Source organism: Lithobates pipiens, unplaced genomic scaffold (assembly GCF_037356315.1).
Source record: "Lithobates pipiens isolate NorthernLeopardFrog02 unplaced genomic scaffold, aLitPip1_a1.2 Scaffold_19, whole genome shotgun sequence".
Lineage (NCBI taxonomy): Eukaryota > Metazoa > Chordata > Amphibia > Anura > Ranidae > Lithobates > Lithobates pipiens.
Window position 1 is genome coordinate 220394476 of NW_027507764.1, and position 19692 is coordinate 220414167.

At 45.2% G+C, this 19692-nt stretch overlaps 1 pseudogene; it reads left to right on the plus strand.

Annotated features, from left to right (window-relative positions):
- The first annotated feature begins 299 nt into the window (after window positions 1-299).
- LOC143998046 (uncharacterized) lies at window positions 300-15130 on the plus strand (annotated as a pseudogene).
- The last annotated feature ends 4562 nt before the right edge of the window (window positions 15131-19692 follow it).

Genomic DNA, 19692 nt, shown 5'->3' on the forward strand with positions numbered 1-19692 from the left:
GAGCACACCCCAGAAATTTGTGCGAGGTCAAAGCACATAAGGGCTCATGACTGAGCCGCATAGACGTCCTATGCTTGGGCTTCTACCTCACTATGCACCCCACTCCTTCACTAGCCACCTTCCTCATCGGTGGCTTCACGACAGGCTTCCACACCGGCCTCATCTCCCTACCCCACCAGACCTACGAGTGCAGAAACCTCCGCTCAGCAGCCGCTGACGAGCAAGCCATTGACCAACTGCTGCAGAACGAGGTGGAACGAGGCTTTGTCATAGGTCCCTTCTCACAGCCCCCCTTCAATATGTGGAGAGTTAGCCCTATTGGGCTTGTCAAGGGCAAATTTTCTAATAAAAATCGTTTGGTGTACGACCTGTCTGCACCTCGTTCTTCCCACATTCCCAGCTTAGACTCCTTGATTCCTTCCGAAGAGTTCTCATTAAAAATACGCCTCGGTGGACATGGCGATTCAGGCCATCCTTAAAGTAGGCACAGGTGCGTGGCTGGCCAAAGCCGACAGATCTGACGCCTTTAAACTATTGCCTATCCACCCGTCCCTCTGGTGCTGGCACGGAATTAAATGGAGAGATCAATATTATTTCGCCACCAAGTTAACGTTTGGCTCTAAAAGCAGCCTGTGGCTGTTCGACACATTCGCGCAGTCTATCGAGTGGATTCTCCTGCACAAAGTTGGTTGTCAGCAAGTTATCCACTACTTGGATGACTTCCTGCTGATCGAACAGCCAGGCACACCTCCAAGGGACCTCGACAAATTAAGGACCGTCTTTGGGAACCTCAATGTCCCCATCGCTGAACATAAGGTGGACGGGCCCGCGCAATCAATCACCTTCCTCGGAGTCAATCTGGACACCAGCTCCATGTAGGCCAGCCTGCCCCTCGACAAACTGACCCGCATCAGGGCAGTTCTCCACTAGTTCACCCACACCAGGGGATGTACAAAGAGGCAGCTACAGTCGCTGTTGGGCATGCTCAACTATGCCATGCGTATAATTCCGCAAGGTCGCTCCTTTGTCTCACGCCTGTTGGTCTACCTTTCTCAGGCACAAGACCCGGATCAAATCATATGCCTAGATACCGCAGCCTTAGCAGACCTGTCGATGTGGGACGAGTTCCTGTCCACCTGGAACGGTATCTCTTTGTTCAACACAGATGCCGTGGCCTCCACAGGGTTTGCGGCAATTTTTGGCCACCATTGGTTCGCCGGACCCTGGCCTTCTCAAATACTCAGAATCCCTGGGTTTAGTCAGTCGTCATCCCTTTTCGAGCTCTACCCCATGGTAGCAGCCGCCCAGCTCTGGGGTCATACCTGGACATGACAAACTGTAGGTTTCACCACCGACAACCAGGCCACAGCCGAAATTGTCAACAAGGGCAGGTCCAAATCTCTCTCCGTGATGTCCTTCCTACGCAGGCTGGTGCAGCTGTCTCTGCAGCATCAGTTTAATGTTTACTGCACGTTTATCCCAGGAAAGTACAATTGTGCAGCTGACGCATTGTCCCGCTTTAATTTCCTGTCCTTCTTTCAGCAGGTTCCCAGTGCAGATACGGTCTCAGCTCCTATCCCGCATTGGTCTCGGTTGACCCTGGACTAGAGCCACATCTACATAGAGCCACTCAGCTCATCAACCATTCACTATCGGACAATACTCTGAAAGCCTACCAGGTAGCCTGGAAGGCGTTCAATACATTTCTGCTCGCCTCCACAGTAGGCACCCCCACAGACGCTAGGCACATACTAGCCTTCACCTCATACTGCCATAATCAACTGGCCTTGTCATTCAACACCATCCGCTTATACTTAGCTGGCATACAGCACTTCCTCTCACTTCAGGATCCTACCAAGCCGTCCATCTTCTCGTCCCACGCGATCCGAGCCATCCTGCGCGGCATCCAGAAGCAACAGCCGCCAACAAAAGTCAAACGGCTCCCTATCACCAGTTCCATCTTCAGGGACATGTCCACCATGCTTACCAGTTACTCCTTCGGTGTTCTCCCCAGTCTGGTCATACAGGCAGCCATTTACCTGGCCTACTATGGCTTCCTACGGCCCAGCGAGTTCACTCATAACAGCCCACGTACTCCAGTCCTTCGCAGACGTCATCTGCTCCGTCACCAGGACCACTTCATCCTCCACCTCTCGGTAACCAAGACCCAGCAAACAGGCACCGGCGTAGATATCCACCTCTACAAAACCAACAACGCCTGGTGCCCGGTCGCTGTGCTTACACAGTTACTCTCTCGGTTACCCGAGCTCCCGGACTCAAGCCCTCTTTTGCCCTTCCCGGTCAAACCGTTAACGAACTGCCAGTTCATTAAACATGTTAGGATTCTCCTCCGCAACTTGCTCCTCAATCCTGGTGAGTATTCCGGCCACTCCTTCCGCATCGGAGCAGCTTCATCCGCTGTCAGGCTAGGTGCAGATAACAAGTAACAGTTCAGGTGTGCTGATTATACAAAGAGTTCAAAGCACATACCATGAGCAGGTCTAAGCAGAGCAGGTCAGCTGGGACTTGTAGTACACCGCTGCAGACGAAGGTAGGTGATTGCTGGACCTTGTAGTTCACTGCTGTAGATGAGGGTAGATGAGTGCTGGACCTTGTAGTTCACTGTTGTAGATGAGGATAGATGATTGCTGGACCTTGTGGTTCACTGCTGCAGATGTGGGTACTAGTAGAATCAGGCAAAGCGTAGTCTAGGCAAGCTGGGTCATACACAGGTAGATCAGAATCCAAACGGTACAGAATCAGAAGCAAGCAAGGAAGGTCAAACAAGCCGGGTCAAACAAGAAAGTCACAGAGCAAATATCAGCTGGATCAAACACAAGTGAACTCTAACACGAGCGCTGACTGAATGCTGATACAGGTGATTTAAACGTGAGCTGGCCAATCACTGTTGTTTCCCAGACACAGGCTGTGTCAGGTGAGTTGTGCTGGGTCCTAAAGGGATTCTAGTACTGACAGTACCCCCCCTTTCTCGAGGGGTTGCTCCTGCACCCCCAGGCTTACTTGGATAACGGAGATGGAACTTCTTCTTAAGTCGATCAGCATGAAGATCACGAGCTGGTACCCAAGATCGATCCTCTGGGCCGAACCCTTTCCAATGAACAAGATATTGTAAGGAATTGCGCACTCGTCTGGAATCAAGAATAAATGCCACTTCATATTCTTGACTGTCCAACACATCCACAGGTTCTGGTTCATTTACTAGGAGGCTGGAATGAACAGGTTTCAACAATGAAACATGAAAGACATTTGGAATGCGCATGGATGGGGGCAGTTTTAATCTGTAGGACACAGGATTAACAATCTCCGAGATTTCATAAGGCCCGATGAATTTTGGGCCAAGCTTTTTAGATGGAACATGCAGGGACAGATTCCGAGATGATAACCACACTTTGTCACCAACTTTATATTCTGGTGCCTTTGAGCGCTTCTTGTCAGCAGTTTTCTTAAAAGCCTGCACAGAGCGGGAAATAGCATGATTTACATCGGACCAGATTTTGGAGAAATGTTCAATCGTGGTGTTGGCATCTGGAACATCAGAGGGCGGAAGATCAAAGGAGCACACACGAGGATGCAACCCGTAAACACAAAAGAAAGGAGAGGTCCCTGTAGATGTGCTGGCACAATTATTAAAGGCAAACTCTGCCCATGGAAGGATGTTGACCCACTCCACCTCATCTTTGGCCATCAGACAACGTACCATCTTCTCTAGAGTCTGATTAGTCCTTTCTGTTTGGCCATTAGTCTCAGGATGATATGCTGAAGAATATGATAATTTAATCCCCAGCTGAGAGCAAAGGGCCTTCCAAAACTGAGCTATAAACTGAGAGCCACGGTCAGAGACAATGTTAACTGGTGCCCCATGGAGCCTGAAAATGTGCTTAATGAATAAAGATGCCAGTTCTTTAGCAGATGGAAGCTTCGGAAGCGGAACAAAGTGGGCCATTTTACTGAACCTGTCTACCACCACCCAGATCGTGGAACATCCCTGGGACAGGGGCAAGTCTGTGATAAAGTCCATAGATAAATGGGTCCAGGGACAGGTAGGTATTGGTAGAGGACGAAGGAGACCGGGGGGCTTAGAGGTACTGCTCTTGCTTCTGGCGCAAACTTCACAGGCCTGGACGAAGGCTAACACATCCTGCCTAAGCGATGGCCACCAGAGGTTGCGAGAGACAATCTCAAAAGTTTGTCTAAACCCTGGATGTGCTGCAGGTTTTGATGCATGTACTTGTTGCAATACCTGCAAACGAAGAGCCAGGGGCACAAAGAGCATACCAGGGGGAGTGGAGGGAGGGGCTTCAGCCTGTGCTGGTAACAAGGCCTCAGAGATGTCAGTCTGGGTAAAAGCCAAAATCCTATCCTCAGAGATAATGGGTTGAGGAGGAAGCGGAGGAGGAGACTCTGATAAAAAACTGCGAGACAAGGCATCGGCCTTAATGTTTTTTGGACCTGGTAAATAAGAAATTGTAAAGTCAAATCTGGAGAAGAACAATGACCACCTGGCTTGACGCGAGTTCAGTCTTTTAGCAGAACGGATATATTCAAGGTTTTTGTGGTCAGTCAGAACTATGAATGGATAGCGAGCTCCCTCCAGCCAATGTCTCCATTCCTCTAAAGCTAGCTTTATGGCTAAAAGTTCTCTGTTGCCTATATCGTAATTGCGTTCTGCTGGGGAATATTTACGGGACAAGAAGGCACAAGGGTGGATGGCAGCACTTACAGGATCTTTTTGTGACAAAAGCGCCCCCACTCCTACTTCAGATGCATCTACCTCTACAATAAAAGGTAGCTCAGGAACAGGATGGCGTAGAATTGGTGCAGAGGTAAAGGCTTTCTTTAACTGGGTGAAGGCTGCCTGGGCTTCAGTAGTCCATTTAAATGTACTAGGAGTCTTCCTGGTGAGAGAGGTGATGGGATGTGCAATGGTGGCAAAGTTCTTAATGAATTTTCGATAGAAATTTGCAAAGCCCAGGAAGCGTTGAACTGCCTTCAGGTCTGAAGGTGGTGCCCAGTCTAGAATGGCTTGAACCTTGGCTGGGTCCATGGTGAGGCCTGTGTCAGAAATTAGATAACCCAGGAAAGGTACTTGTTTAACATGGAAAAGACATTTTTCAGGCTTTACGAAAAGGGAGTGAGTCTTTAGTCGGGCTAATACCGAGCAGACATGCTTCTGATGTGTTTCAAGATTGGGAGAGTAAATCAAAATATCGTCTAAATAAACAAGCATGAAGCGACCCATCATGTCACGGAAAATGTCATTCATGAAGTTCTGAAAGACGGCTGGTGCATTCCTGAGGCCGAAAGGCATGACAAGACATTCATAATGACCATCCTTGGTGTTAAAGGCCGTCTTCCATTCATCGCCTGCACGGATTCGCACCAGATTATAGGCTCCCCTTAAATCCAGTTTGGAGAAGATTTTGGCTCCCTGGATTTGAGAGAACAACTCTGTGATGAGAGGGAGAGGATACCGATTGGGAATGGTTATTTTATTTAGGCCTCTGTAATCAACACAAAGTCGCAGTCCTCCATCCTTCTTCGGGACAAAGAAGCATCCTGCTCCTGCAGGAGAAGTGGAGGGACGGATGAAACCCTTAGCTAGGTTTTCCTGGATGTATTCTTGCAAAGCAAGATTCTCTGGTTCAGACAGTGGAAAGACTCTCCCTCGAGGAGGTGTAGTGTCAGGCAAGAGGTCAATGGGACAATCATAACTGCGATGAGGAGGTAAAGTGTCAGCAATTCCTTTAGAAAACACATCCCGAAAGTCCTTATAACAAAGTGGAATCTGTTCTATTCCCACTTGACAGGTATCAAGTCGAACAGGGTGCTGGATGCAGCTCTTTTTACACTGATTGGACCAAGCCAGAATATCTCTTGTTGGCCAGTCAATTACAGGATTGTGCTTCTGAAGCCAAGGAAGGCCTAGGATCAAAGGAGTGGATGGAGAGTCAATGACAAGACAAGAAATCTTCTCCCAATGCAAAGCCCCTACTTGTAACTGGAAAGGGTTGGTGGATTGGAGCACTAGGTCTTGTGAGAGAGGCCGATTATCTACAGAGATCAGGCGGACTGGACAATCTAGAGCATGAGTTTCCAGGGACAAAGAGGTGATCAGAGTTTTATCAATAAAATTCTCAGCTGCTCCAGAATCCACCAAGGCCAGCAGTTCATGAGCCCCTGTCCCAAAGTGAATGACAGCGGGTAAAAGTATACGATTGTCCCCCTGGGGAGATGAGAGTAGACCTAAGGTGACCTCCCCGCAATCACCTAGGTCCTGGCGTTTCCCGGACGTGTAGGGCACGAACGGAGCATATGACCCTTGAGGCCACAGTATAAGCAGAGTCCCATATTACGCCTGCGTTTGTGTTCCTGGGCCGATAACCGGGTGGAGCCTAACTGCATAGGTTCTTCCTCAGATTTGGCACTGGAGATGGAATAATCAGGTGGTAAGGAAGGTAAACAGTTTGCCACAGCCATCGTTTGTTCTCGCCTCCTCTCTCGCTGGCGGCGGTCAATTCTAATAGCTAGACACATAGCCTCCTCCAGTGAGGCTGGATAGGAGAAGTTGACCAGAGCGTCTTTAATCGCATCTGAAAGGCCAATTCTAAACTGGCTGCGGAGAGCTGCATCATTCCAGCCAGATTCCGGGGCCCACCTGCGAAACTCTGAGCAATACATTTCAGCTGTGGTAGTTCCTTCTTTTAAGTTACGCAGGGTCGATTCTGCAGTAGCAGCACGATCTGGATCATCATATAGCAACCCAAGGGCTTCAAAGAAGGCATCTACTGTTAGTAAGGCTGGATGGTTAGGTTCCAGGTTAAAGGCCCAAGCCTGGGGGTCACCCTGTAGTAGAGAGATAATGATTTGAACCCTCTGAGTTTCAGGGCCAGACGAGGATGGCCTCAACTTGAAATATAATTTGCAGCTGTTTTTAAAGTTGCAAAACGCTTTACGGTCACCAGAAAACCGGTCGGGCAAAGGAATTTTTGGTTCAGATGGAGTTTTAGTAATGGTGGTAGTAGAAGGAGATTGCACCTTGGTGAGCTCTGTGGCCATTTCCTGAACTTGATGCGATAAACGGCAAAGTTCTTGTGTAAACAACTGAGCCTGTTCAGGATTCATGATAGGTTTCCCTTTATGTATTGGCTCGTGTTAATGTCAGGCTAGGTGCAGATAACAAGTAACAGTTCAGGTGTGCTGATTATACAAAGAGTTCAAAGCACATACCATGAGCAGGTCTAAGCAGAGCAGGTCAGCTGGGACTTGTAGTACACCGCTGCAGACGAAGGTAGGTGATTGCTGGACCTTGTAGTTCACTGCTGTAGATGAGGGTAGATGAGTGCTGGACCTTGTAGTTCACTGTTGTAGATGAGGATAGATGATTGCTGGACCTTGTGGTTCACTGCTGCAGATGTGGGTACTAGTAGAATCCGGCAAAGCGTAGTCTAGGCAAGCTGGGTCATACACAGGTAGATCAGAATCCAAACGGTACAGAATCAGAAGCAAGCAAGGAAGGTCAAACAAGCCGGGTCAAACAAGAAAGTCACAGAGCAAATATCAGCTGGATCAAACACAAGTGAACTCTAACACGAGCGCTGACTGAATGCTGATACAGGTGATTTAAACGTGAGCTGGCCAATCACTGTTGTTTCCCAGACACAGGCTGTGTCAGGTGAGTTGTGCTGGGTCCTAAAGGGATTCTAGTACTGACATCCGCATCCCGGCACGGGGTCCCGGACCACGTCATCAAAAGATTGGGCAGGTGGAAATCGGCCTGCTTCACTCGGTACATCCCTAACCCACAGGTAGAGATGTCTCGAGCATTCACTCAACTTGCTCAATAAAGGTTAAGCTGGAAACAATAAAACTCTCTTATCCCTACCTAAGTGTTTTGCCCCCTTATTTTGGTATACCGTCCATTGGACCAGGGCACACTTTCAGGTCCATTTCATATAGGGTATCTCATGATAAGTTTGTATTGTTCGGATACGTATCGGTCATAGGGCTTCAGCCATAAATATATATATATATATATATATATATATATATATATATATATATATATGTGTGTGTGTGTGTATATATTTAAGTTAATACATTCCAAAATAAATATATTTATATAGTTTATTTGTCCTTTGTTAACAACAAATGCAGATTCTACATGTGTTTTCTTTTTATAACTCACTTGTAGTGCCTTGATCATGTGTGTATGAATAATTTGGTGCATTCAATAGTGTAAAGAAAAAAACAGATTAGAAATTGCTAATCAGGCAATGGCAGGTTGATCCTTCTATTAAGCTTTTGCATCAAATTTCTCAAACCTTTGCCTGCCTGCCTAAGCTTTATGTGATAATGACTGACTAAGCCCGTCCCCTTCATGACATTGCTGAAAAGGGGCTGAGTGTGGGTGTCCATAAAATTTAGCCCCCCCCCCCCGAAAAAAGTTCTGCGGACGCCCATGCATGAGAGGAGACCAGCTGTCCTGACTGGTGATTGCCTCTATATATGAGGATCCCCTTTGAGATCTTATCAGAGCCAGCATATGGCTTGTACTTTCCCCTTCTTCGAAATATCTCTGTTGAAGAAAGAACCTTTTTGTTTTCATCTTTCATTAAAACCATGTCCTTAGCTATATGTTGAGCCTCCTTCCAAGCCCCTTCTGTATGTTCAGAGGGGGAAATCGACGAACGTCGGCTCTGCCCTCTCAACTTCCGTAAGCACGGATTGTTCCCAGGACCCGGTCTTGGTCTTAATGGCAGCGATGGTTTTAATAAAATGGCCCCTTAACCTCTTGCTGACCATCTGCCGCAGTTTTACTGTGGCAGAATGGCATGGCTGGGCAAAACGACGTTGTGCAACGTCACTTCACCCTGTGGCCACTATGGGCACGCGCCTGCTGCTCCCCCCAGAGCCGATGCGAGTGCCCGGCGGTTGCTGGTGACACACTGAGGCCTGGGATCTGTGTGTGTAAACACACAGTTTGCGATTCTCTGAGGGGAGAAGAGACTGATCCTCTGTTCTGCTCTAGAGATTCCCCTTCCCCCTTCAATTAGAACACAAAGAGAGAACAATTAACCCTATGATTGCCCCCTAGTGGTTAACCCCTTTGCTGCCAGTGACATTTTTACAGTAATCAGTGCATTTTTATAGCACTGCTCGCTGTATAAATGACAATGGTCCCAAAAATGTGTCAAAAGTGTAAAAGTAGCTGGAATAATCCCTACTAGAAAATGATGACGTTAGGGTGCAACTACCAGGCACACCCTTTCACACATAATACATGCATGGCAGGATTTAATTTAATAATTCTGGCTTTTCAGTTTTACATGTGTTTATTGTCTAAATAAATAATGGTGTAGGTTTATAGTTGATTGTGCTCATCTGAACTAGTTTTCCAAAAATCACATTTAAGGTTTGTCTTTGGCCCACAACAGAGGTCAGCTTTATGATCTTCTCAATGCTAGGGCCTACACGGGGGGGGGGGGGGGGTCAGGGGGGAGAGAGAATCAGATTGTGTTTAATGTATTTCTCTTGTATCTATTTGGATATGTGTCTATTTGAGATGGAGAATGCTCACCCATATGCCCAGCTCTTTGCCAACATAAGGCACCGCCACCTTTGAAAAGAAAAAGGTCTCTCATGTCTATTCCAGGTTATTTTATTATTTTAAACACAGAAGCAATTACACAACATAGAGGAGAGGGATGGGGAAATAGCTGTGCTGCTTCCAAACCACCTCTGACATGCCAGAGTGTTTATGCAGGTCCAGGATGCCAGTTTCCACGTATCCACTTTTCAGAAACGAAGGTGAGTGAAGGATGTGAAGATGGCTTCCTCCCAACAGGATCCATAAGCAGTACCACTCCTGTACAATGACATTGAGATATAAATCACATTTCATAATAGGCTTTAAATTAGTGCAGGCTATTTAGAGTTTTGGAAATCTCTTTATCATAGTTCAGGAGTGAAACAAACATATTGGTTGCAAACACATGCTGATTACGACAGTATCTTTACTTTATATGGGACATACACAGGCCCGGACTGGCCATAGGGCACACCGGGCAATTGCCCGGTGGGCCGCGGACCGCCGGGCCGCATGTCACTGCGAAGCTGGTCCTGCCAATCTGCCATAAGCTCCGCGGCCAACTCCGCGGAGACGGCCGCATTTATTTCTGCCAAAGACTGAGTCGCGGGCTGCGGGCTGGACTGCTCCTTGTGCCAGCGCCGCTCACCACAGCCATCTCCTCGGCCACCTCCGCGGCCATCCGGCCAGCCTTTCACCTTAGGAGGAAGTGAAGAAGAGGTCATGTGACCAAAGGGGGAGGAGTTGGAGGAGACCTCATCTGCTTAGTGTCGTAAAAGGACCTGCAACTAGAAAGGTAAGGGACACTATTGCCTGCCTCATATGTATATTTTTTTATGCATCTTTGCTGATAATGTGTTTTTTTTTTTTTTTATCATGCCTGTGCCAATGTGTTTTTTTTTTTTATCATGCCTGCCAATGTGTTTTTTGTATCTTGGCTGATAGTGTTTTTTTTTTTTCGTGCCTGGCAATGCTTTAGACTGGGTTCACACTGCAGCGATGCGGGAACGCCGCAAACCCGTGGCGGGTTCCCGCATCGCATGCCTCCCGGCGGCAGTTCACACTGCCCTATCCGAACTGCTGGGAGTGTCAGTGAAACGTTAATGACACCCCCAGATCAGTTCGCATATCACAGTGCGATCTGCAAACTTGGACAGGAATCGGATCACATGGTGTGAACACCCATGCGATCCGATTCTGCTGCGGACCAAAAAAATGGTCCTGTGTGAGTTTGGGGCGGGTGCGATGCGAATTCAGCCATACTATCTGTATGGCTGAACTCGCATCGCACAGAGATCGGATGTGATTTGCACTGCAGTGCGGTGTGAATCACATCCGGTTCTCGTAGCCGCAGCAGTGCGAACCCAGCCTAAAACTGATCTTAATAAAAAATAAAAGTGGTCAGTCTCTCTTAGAGATCCCTTTCACACTGGTCATCTCCTGTAATAGATCCGCAGTCTCTGGTCATCTCCTGTAATAGATCCGCAGTCTCTGGTCATCTCCTGTAATAGATCCGCAGTCTCTGGTCATCTCCTGTAATAGATCCGCAGTCTCTGGTCATCTCCTGTAATAGATCCGCAGTCTCTGGTCATCTCCTGTAATAGATCCGCAGTCTCTGGTCATCTCCTGTAATAGATCTGCAGTCTCTGGTCATCTCCTGTAATAGATCCGCAGTCTCTGGTCATCTCCTGTAATAGATCCGCAGTCTCTGGTCATCTCCTGTAATAGATCCGCAGTCTCTGGTCATCTCCTGTAATAGATCCGCAGTCTCTGGTCATCTCCGGTAATAGATCCGCAGTCTCTGGTCATCTCCGGTAATAGATCCGCAGTCTCTGGTCATCTCCGGTAATAGATCCGCAGTCTCTGGTCATCTCTGGTAATAGATCCGCAGTCTCTGGTCATCTCCTGTAATAGCTCCGCAGTCTCTGGTCATCTCTTGTATTAGATCCGTAGTCTCTGGTCATCTGCTGTATTAGATCCGCAGTCTCTGGTCATCTCCGGTAATAGATCCGCAGTCTCTGGTCATCTCCTGTATTAGATCCGCAGTCTCTGGTCATCTCCTGTATTAGATCCGCAGTCTCTGGTCATCTCTTGTATTAGATCTGTAGTCTCTGGTCATCTGCTGTATTAGATCCGCCGTCTCTGGTCATCTCTTGTATTAGATTTGCAGTCTCTGGTCATCTCCGGTAATAGATCCGCAGTCTCTGGTCATCTCCGGTAATAGATCCGCAGTCTCTGGTCATCTCCGGTAATAGATCCGCAGTCTCTGGTCATCTCCTGTAATAGATCCGCAGTCTCTGGTCATCTCCTGTAATAGATCCGTAGTCTCTGGTCATCTGCTGTATTAGATCCGCAGTCTCTGGTCATCTCCGGTATTAGATCCGCCGTCTCTGGTCATCTCCTGTAATAGATCCGCAGTCTTTGGTCATCTCTTGTATTAGATTTGCAGTCTCTGGTCATCTCCTGTATTAGATCCGCAGTCTCTGGTCATCTCTTGTATTAGGATTTGCAGTCTCTGGTCATCTCCTGTAATAGATCCACAGTCTCTGGTCATCTCCTGTATTAAATCCACAGTCTCTGGTCATCTCCTGTATTAAATCCACAGTCTCTGGTCATCTCCTGTAATAGATCCACAGTCTCTGGTCATCTCCTGTATTAAATCCACAGTCTCTGGTCATCTCCTGTATTAAATCCGCAGTCTCTGGTCATCTCCTGTAATAGATCCGCAGTCTCTGGTCATCTCCTGTATTAAATCTGCAGTCTCTGGTCATCTCCTGTAATAGATCCGCAGTCTCTGGTCATCTCCTGTAATAGATTTGCAGTCTCTGGTCATCTCCTGTAATAGATTTGCAGTCTCTGGTCATCTCCTGTAATAGATTTGCAGTCTCTGGTCATCTCCTGTAATAGATTTGCAGTCTCTGGTCATCTCCTGTAATAGATTTGCAGTCTCTGGTCATCTCCTGTAATAGATCCGCAGTCTCTGGTCATCTCCTGTATTAGATCCGCAGTCTCTGGTCATCTCCTGTATTAGATCCGCAATCTCTGGTCCTCTCCTGTCGTACATTTCTCAGTGAGCAGTAATGATGTGCAGTATCCTCTAACAATGAATGAGGGAGCAGAAATTATGTGTTGTAACCTCTAAAAAACAGTCAGTGATCAAGTAATAATATGCTGCATCCTCTGGCAACCAATTGCAATTGCTCCCTGATCTTCTGCAGCAAACTGATTCTGAGTCTTACTGCTATATGTTAAATTTCTTAGCCCTTCTACACACGGTCGGACATTCCAACAACCAAATCCGTCAGATTTTTTCCGAAACTGTTGCACACACATGGTCGGACAAAGTTGTCGGAAAATCCGAACGTTCAGAACGTGATGACATTATTTTGTTACGACGGGACTACGTTCAGGCTAGTAGCCAATAGCTTTGGTGTAGGAATTTGATCTGAGCATGCGTGGCACTTTGTCCGATCGGAATTCTCTACACATAATCGGACAAAGCCCGATCGGATCATGTTGTCGGAAAATGTTACCGACAAGTTTGAAAACTTGGTCCGTCAGATACTCCGACAGAAACAGCCTGCTGGAGACCACACACAGTCGGATTATCTGACCAAACGGTCCGTTTGGACACATTGAGTAGGATTCTCCGACCGTGTGTACAAGGGCTAAGAGCGGTTGGGGGGCCCCAAGAAAATGTTTGCTCAAAGGCCGATCAACATTAAAGACAGCCCTGCCCCCTCCCACCGCCGCCTTCACCAGGCTCTCCTGTGTGATTGGGGAACCCAGTAAGGATGCAACTAGTGGCATCCAGCTCTAAGCACACAGTGAGAGAAACAGATGTTGTTCCTCTCACCGTGTGACATCAGAAACAAGAAGCAAGCATTTAGTCACTTCCTGTTCTGGCTCTTCGGTTACTTGGCCATTACCAATCAGACTGATTGGCTCCATTGGAGGCCAGAGGACAGATTTGGTGTCTAATAGACCCCAGATCTCTCCATAAACAGGAACTGTCACGGCCCATGCTATTACAAGGGATGTTGTTCATGCCTTCTAATAGCAAAAAAAGTTTAAAAGGTGCAGCGTTGAAAAAATGTAAAATTAAATAATTTAAAAATTCAAAAAAATAAAAATAAATTTAAGTTCCCCCATGCTCATGTTTAAATGCATATGCATGTCCCGCATGCATATGTAAATGCCGATAGCAGAACACGTGTAAGGTATCGCCGCAAACATAGAGCAATCATTCTAGCACCAGACCTCCTGTGTAGCTCTAAACAGGTAACTTGTAAAGACTTTAAAAGCGTTGCCTATCGAGATTTTTAGGTACTGTAATTTGGCCCTGTTGCATGGGTGGACGCTATTTTAAAGTGTGACATGTTTGGTATCGATTTACTCAGCGTAACATCATCTTTTATAATTCACCAAACAGTTGGGAATTATATTGTGTCTTTGTGCATTATATACAATTAAAGTCAATTTTTTCCAAAAAGTTTTGAAAAACTGCTGCACAAATATCGCAACACCCACTATTTTATTATCTAGGGTTTCTGAAAAAAATATATAAGATCAGGTGGAAAGCAAAGTTGCATGGGTTCTCCCTTCGACCTCACCACAGAACATGATAACACTGCATAGTGGTAGTTGCCTATAAAAAGCCGGTGGTGGAAGACCGAAAACAGAATCTGTTACGCGATGTGCATAGCCAGGTTCTGTTTTATATAGTGAATCTGGTGTGGGCATCCAGGGAGGGACTATGGCATGAGCAGGAACTTACTCTGCTTGAGTAATGCTCTGCTGCAGTGGGTCACCTCTCGTGGCGCTCAATCGAGATGCCAGCATTCCGAGAGGGGCAGTAGGCTGCTAGCACAGGCAACCCTTTGGAGGAGGAAGACAGATTTATCAGGTAGGGTACATAATGTGCTTGGAATACACTATGAGTGCTGCCAGATAATGTCTTTATTCTTCTTCTCTGGTGCTGTTCTGGTCTGCTGCCCTCAAAAAAGCTGGCAGGGGGCTTGGTCCTCCTCTCACAGTAAGTTTGTGAGAATTATCTTTCCTGCCGACTGCCCAGAGTTAGTGACACTTTTTTTTTTCATTATGATTTTATATTTTACTTAGATAAAAAAACAAAAAGGAGGACCAGAAAAAATCTGAGAGAAACACAAGAAGTCTTTGGAACTTGATGCTCAGAAATGTGCTAAAATTTCGGAAATGTTCAGTCTTCATGCACAGAGTTCCAGTGATCCCATGGCAGGGCCCAGTAGAGAGGTAACAAACATAGAACAAATAACAATAGAAGGTGATTTAGTGGAATCTGTTGATGAAACATCAGAATTATCCACTGAAGAAAATAGAGAATTGGGGCACACTGAATTACCAAGTAAACACGTTATTATGGATGTTTCAGAGTGTCAAACTGAAGACATAGATACATCATTTAATTATTTTGCTCGTCCAAATAAAAATGAGCTGTCTTTTTCAAATATCATCCACGACAGGATATTCCAGATCCAGTGTTAAAAAAGGCTACAAAAACGTAAAGATGGAACAAGTCGCAAATGGCTCACCTACTGCAATGAAAAAAAAATCTATGTTGTTTGTCTGGCTTTTTCAAAGTCACAGGAAACAAATTCTTTTATTGAAGGAATGACAGATAAACGTTGTGTTCATCAAAGAATTGAAGAGCATGAGAAGAGTGTAATGCACAACTTGTGTGCTGAAGCCTTTTTTGTGAAATCCAGCAGTGCTGGAGTTGATGATCTACTTTTGTATAAGCAAATGTCTGTAAGGCGAAAACAAGTGAGAACCAGGCGGCAAGTACTACAGCGGGTTGTAGATGTAATAAAAGTTATAGGAAAGCAAGGTTTGAGTTATAGGGGAGATAAAGATGAGGCTGCCTATAATTTAGAGGACATAACGAAAGACCATGGCAATTTTTTAGAGCTCATTCTTCTCGTCAGCAAGTATGACATTTGTCTGAAAGATCATGTAAACAAATGTATTGAAAACAGCAAGAAACTGCAGTCTTCTGGAGGAAAAGGAAGAGGATCTTTGATAACCTTGCTCTCAAAAACAACTGTGAACAAAGTAATACAAGCTATTCGGATGCTTATCCAGGAAAATATCTCAAAAGAAGTAAGGGAAGCCGGGATGTTTTCAATTCAGATTGATACAACTCAAGACATCACTTCAAAAGATCAATGCTCCATAATTGTTCGCTATGTGACTGATTGTATCAATGAAAAGCTTCTTGCAGTTGTTGAATGTGAATCTTCAACAGGACAAAACATTTTTAAGTTGCTAATGGAAGTCTTAAAATCATGCAAACTTAATATTACAAATTGTATTGGCAATTCAACGGATGGAGCAGCAAATATGCAAGGCCAATACAATGGTTTCTCTTCCTGGCTGTCAACTGAATCACCAGGGAAAATTCACATCTGGTGCTATGCACACATTCTGAATTTAGTACTTGCAGATACAACAAAGGTGATAGTTGAAAGTGCATCACTGTTCAGTTTGTTGAATGACATTGCTGTCTTTATCTGCGATTCTTATCAGCGCATGAATACCTGGGAACAAGTTAGCCAGGACCCTCACCATCGAAGAATTTCAGTAATTGGGGAAACGCGTTGATGGTCAAAAGATGCTACTCTAAGAAAAGTGTTTGAGGAATTTTCAAATCCTGATTCTGCGTTGTTTGTTAGTCTACTGTACACTTTGAACAGAATCGAAGACAGCGTCTCATCGAAACCTGAGGTGCGTGTTAGAGCAAAATCTTATGCAGAATCCTTACTCAAGTATGAAACCATTCTTACAGCGCAAATTTTTCTGCGAATATTTGAATTGACAACACCATTGTCCAAATATCTGCAAACAACTCAGATGGTTATCTCAAAAGCTATTCAAATGGTACAGGGAACTTATGAAAAACTTAAAACAATCACACGAGATTTTGATTCCATACAAATGACTGCTGATAAGTTTGTTAAGTGGGCAAATGACAAGATTCAAGAAGAAGAAAGTTACCACCTAGAAGTACAGACCGCTTTGCCTAAAAAAAGAATAAGAAAAAGAAAGCGAATGGCTGATGAGACTGTTGACAATGTAGCAGTTTCTGATGCTGTTTCAGCTTATGAAATACGTGTGCACAATGTCATTTTGGATACGGTTACAGAGAGCATGAATCGCCGCTTTCTCTCCTGTGGGACCCTCTATGCTGACTTAGCTTGCTTGGAGCCAAACAGCTTTTCTGATATAAAAAAATCTGGAGTTCAGGCACCAGCAATGGAAGAACTCAGCAAACGATTATTTCGATTTGATGAGGGAGCAACATCAGAAAATTTGCGTTCCCAACTGGCAAATTTTGCAATGCAGTGGGACAGGCTGAAATCATCAGTTCTTGAAGAATTTAGCATTGTAGAAGATGTATCGATGGAAAACCAGGAAAGCAAATTAACAGAATCAGAACTGATCAACAAATCTTGCATGGCATGTAAGAACTGTGCCATTTGCTGCTATAAGATTCTGCAGCGCTATAATTTGTTAACTGACGCCTATAATGTCATTGGTTTAGCCTACAAATTTTTGCTTACATTATCGTTTACTCAAGTCGCTTGTGAAAGAAGTTTCTCCACATTGAAGTTTATTAAAACCCGTCTAAGAAGTTCGGTATCTCAAGAGCATTTGAGCTCTTTGATGCTGATGGCAATTGAAAAGGATATACTAATGAACCTTGATTCTGATGATGTCATTGACAGAGTAGCAGAAACCAGTGAACTTCTACGAAACTTGCTGAATCCTTAGTGCAGTTATTTTGTTCTGTCATTTTAAATATAAAAAAATATATGCCTAAAAATGTAATATATTTTGCTATTTGCTATTGTATTGAATCGTTCATTAAAGATGTTTCACCTTATATATTGCATTCAGTCTATCATGTATTATCATATATTTACATAATTCCAAATGATTGACAAGATACCGTGACTGAAGCAGGCTTAATATAACTAAAATACATAGAGAAACCGGTTGCCATTATTTGTAATTATTATTTTTTTTTTAAATGGGCTGCTCAGCTTAGAATGCCCGGGCCTATTTTATGTCCCAGTCCGGGCCTGGACATACAGGACAATTTAGGTCCATGTCGGTCATTGGGCACCTATAGACTCGAGAGAGCCATGTGTGTGCATACTGGTGCGTGTAGTATGCTACATCCATGACTGCTGTGCATATGTTTTTTGTTGATGTTAGTAGACAATCACAAAATTAAAAAAGATGTTACTAATTTATGGAATTACAACCAGCTTTGCATCCTTTGACAGGGAGCTGTGATTGTGCACCAGGTATCAAATGGGTACTGGTTAAGGCACACGCCTGTGACTCTAGACAGTACCTCTGAATGGGTTTTCCAGGGTCCAACTTTTAAGCAAAAATCTCCTGTGCTTATTCCGATAAAGGACAAAAAAAAAATGACAAACAACAAAAACTTAGCAGAAGTAATTTCATAATATACAGGTTAGCTCTCTCTCGCTAACAGGAGCACACACACAGACACCTGACAGCTGTTCTACTCCTTCTCCATTCCATGTCAGAAAAGAAACAATGCTTGCCATTTATCTTAGGGTTGTGCTGCCCAGTGGCATCATGTTGACGACAAGCTCTATATAATGCCAAGAACAGCTGTCAGACATCTTAGTGTATGGGTCCATGTCATGTAGAGATTTTCAGTGTGTTTTTTTTTTTTTTTTTCAAATTGACAACTAGGTATCATTACTTACATGTAAAGTATCTGCTGATCAGCTCAGCTTGAGTAGCCAATCCTGCCTCAGTACTCTCCCTTCTGGTGGCTGACGGACCTCAGGCTCCCTATCCTCAAAAGGCTACCAGGATTCATTCCTTAACAAGCAGATGTTATGCAACACACAGCAGGCAAGAATGATCCTGGCAGCCTTCCGAGAAGAGTACAGGATTTCTCCCCCAGGCCTGGCCAAGCACATAAATCGGCTCTTGAGAAGGCCAAATGCGGTCTCCACATTGCCTCTTGATTTTTGATGTGTCTTATTGTATAAGCTCTCTGCCTGGCTCTGGGGGTACCTGACTGGAGCCATCAGCCACACCAGCTGTGGGTAACAGGAACTGCCTGCCAAAAGATTGTAAATAAAATGTTTGCACCTGCCCCACTACATCACCCACAAAAAGTGAAATTCAAGGTTTAGGTTCTTTTTCCATAAAGTTCAAAGCTTACACTAAACATGTACCCAAGGGTGCTCTGTTAAAAAAGGTTTGCCCAAGTCAGACAAGATTTGTTATGCTAGGTTGACCTTCAACATGTAAGCTGATTGGAAAATAAGTCTCACTTCTGCATAGAAACCAATGTCCAGCTTTGGCAAATTAAGGGGTTAATTTACTAAAGCTGGGGAGTGCAAAATCAGGCTTACTTCTGCCTAGAAAACAAACTGGTTCCAGGTTTTAGTGTCAACACTAAGCCCCCGTTCACACCTATGCGAATTAGATGCTGCTTACAACGCATCCAATTCGCAAGACATTTGAAAATAAGTTAATTTGAATGAGGCAAGCTCACATATGTGCGTTGCATTCGCACTGCACATTGCACAAAAAATTCTTCTATGGGCACGCATCTGATTCGCAGCTGTGTTGCGGTGTGAACATAAATTATCTCCCCTCCTCCTACACCTCCCCCTCTTCCAGTTCCTCCCGTCTGTCTGTTTTGTGGTGATGACCGGAGAGGAAGCATGGCAAAAAGAGGGCGAAAAGTGGCATCAAAGGTCAAAGAATCTGTGGATTGTGAGGAGCTGGTCAGACTTGTGAGGGAGAAACCAATGATTTATGACACCCGGCATCCTAAATATAAGGACAACGTTCTTAAAAAACGTGCTTGGCTGGAAATTGCCAGAAACATCTTGCCAGAGTGGAGCATGGGATCATCCAAAGTTCAGGCTGAAAATTAAAAAAAATGTTTCCCCTTTCACTACCTGTTGTTGACAACAGCGTGCGTTCACCCACAAATCTATACCAGGCCACATGCTCTCAACATTAGGCACATAACAGCGCCACCCAGC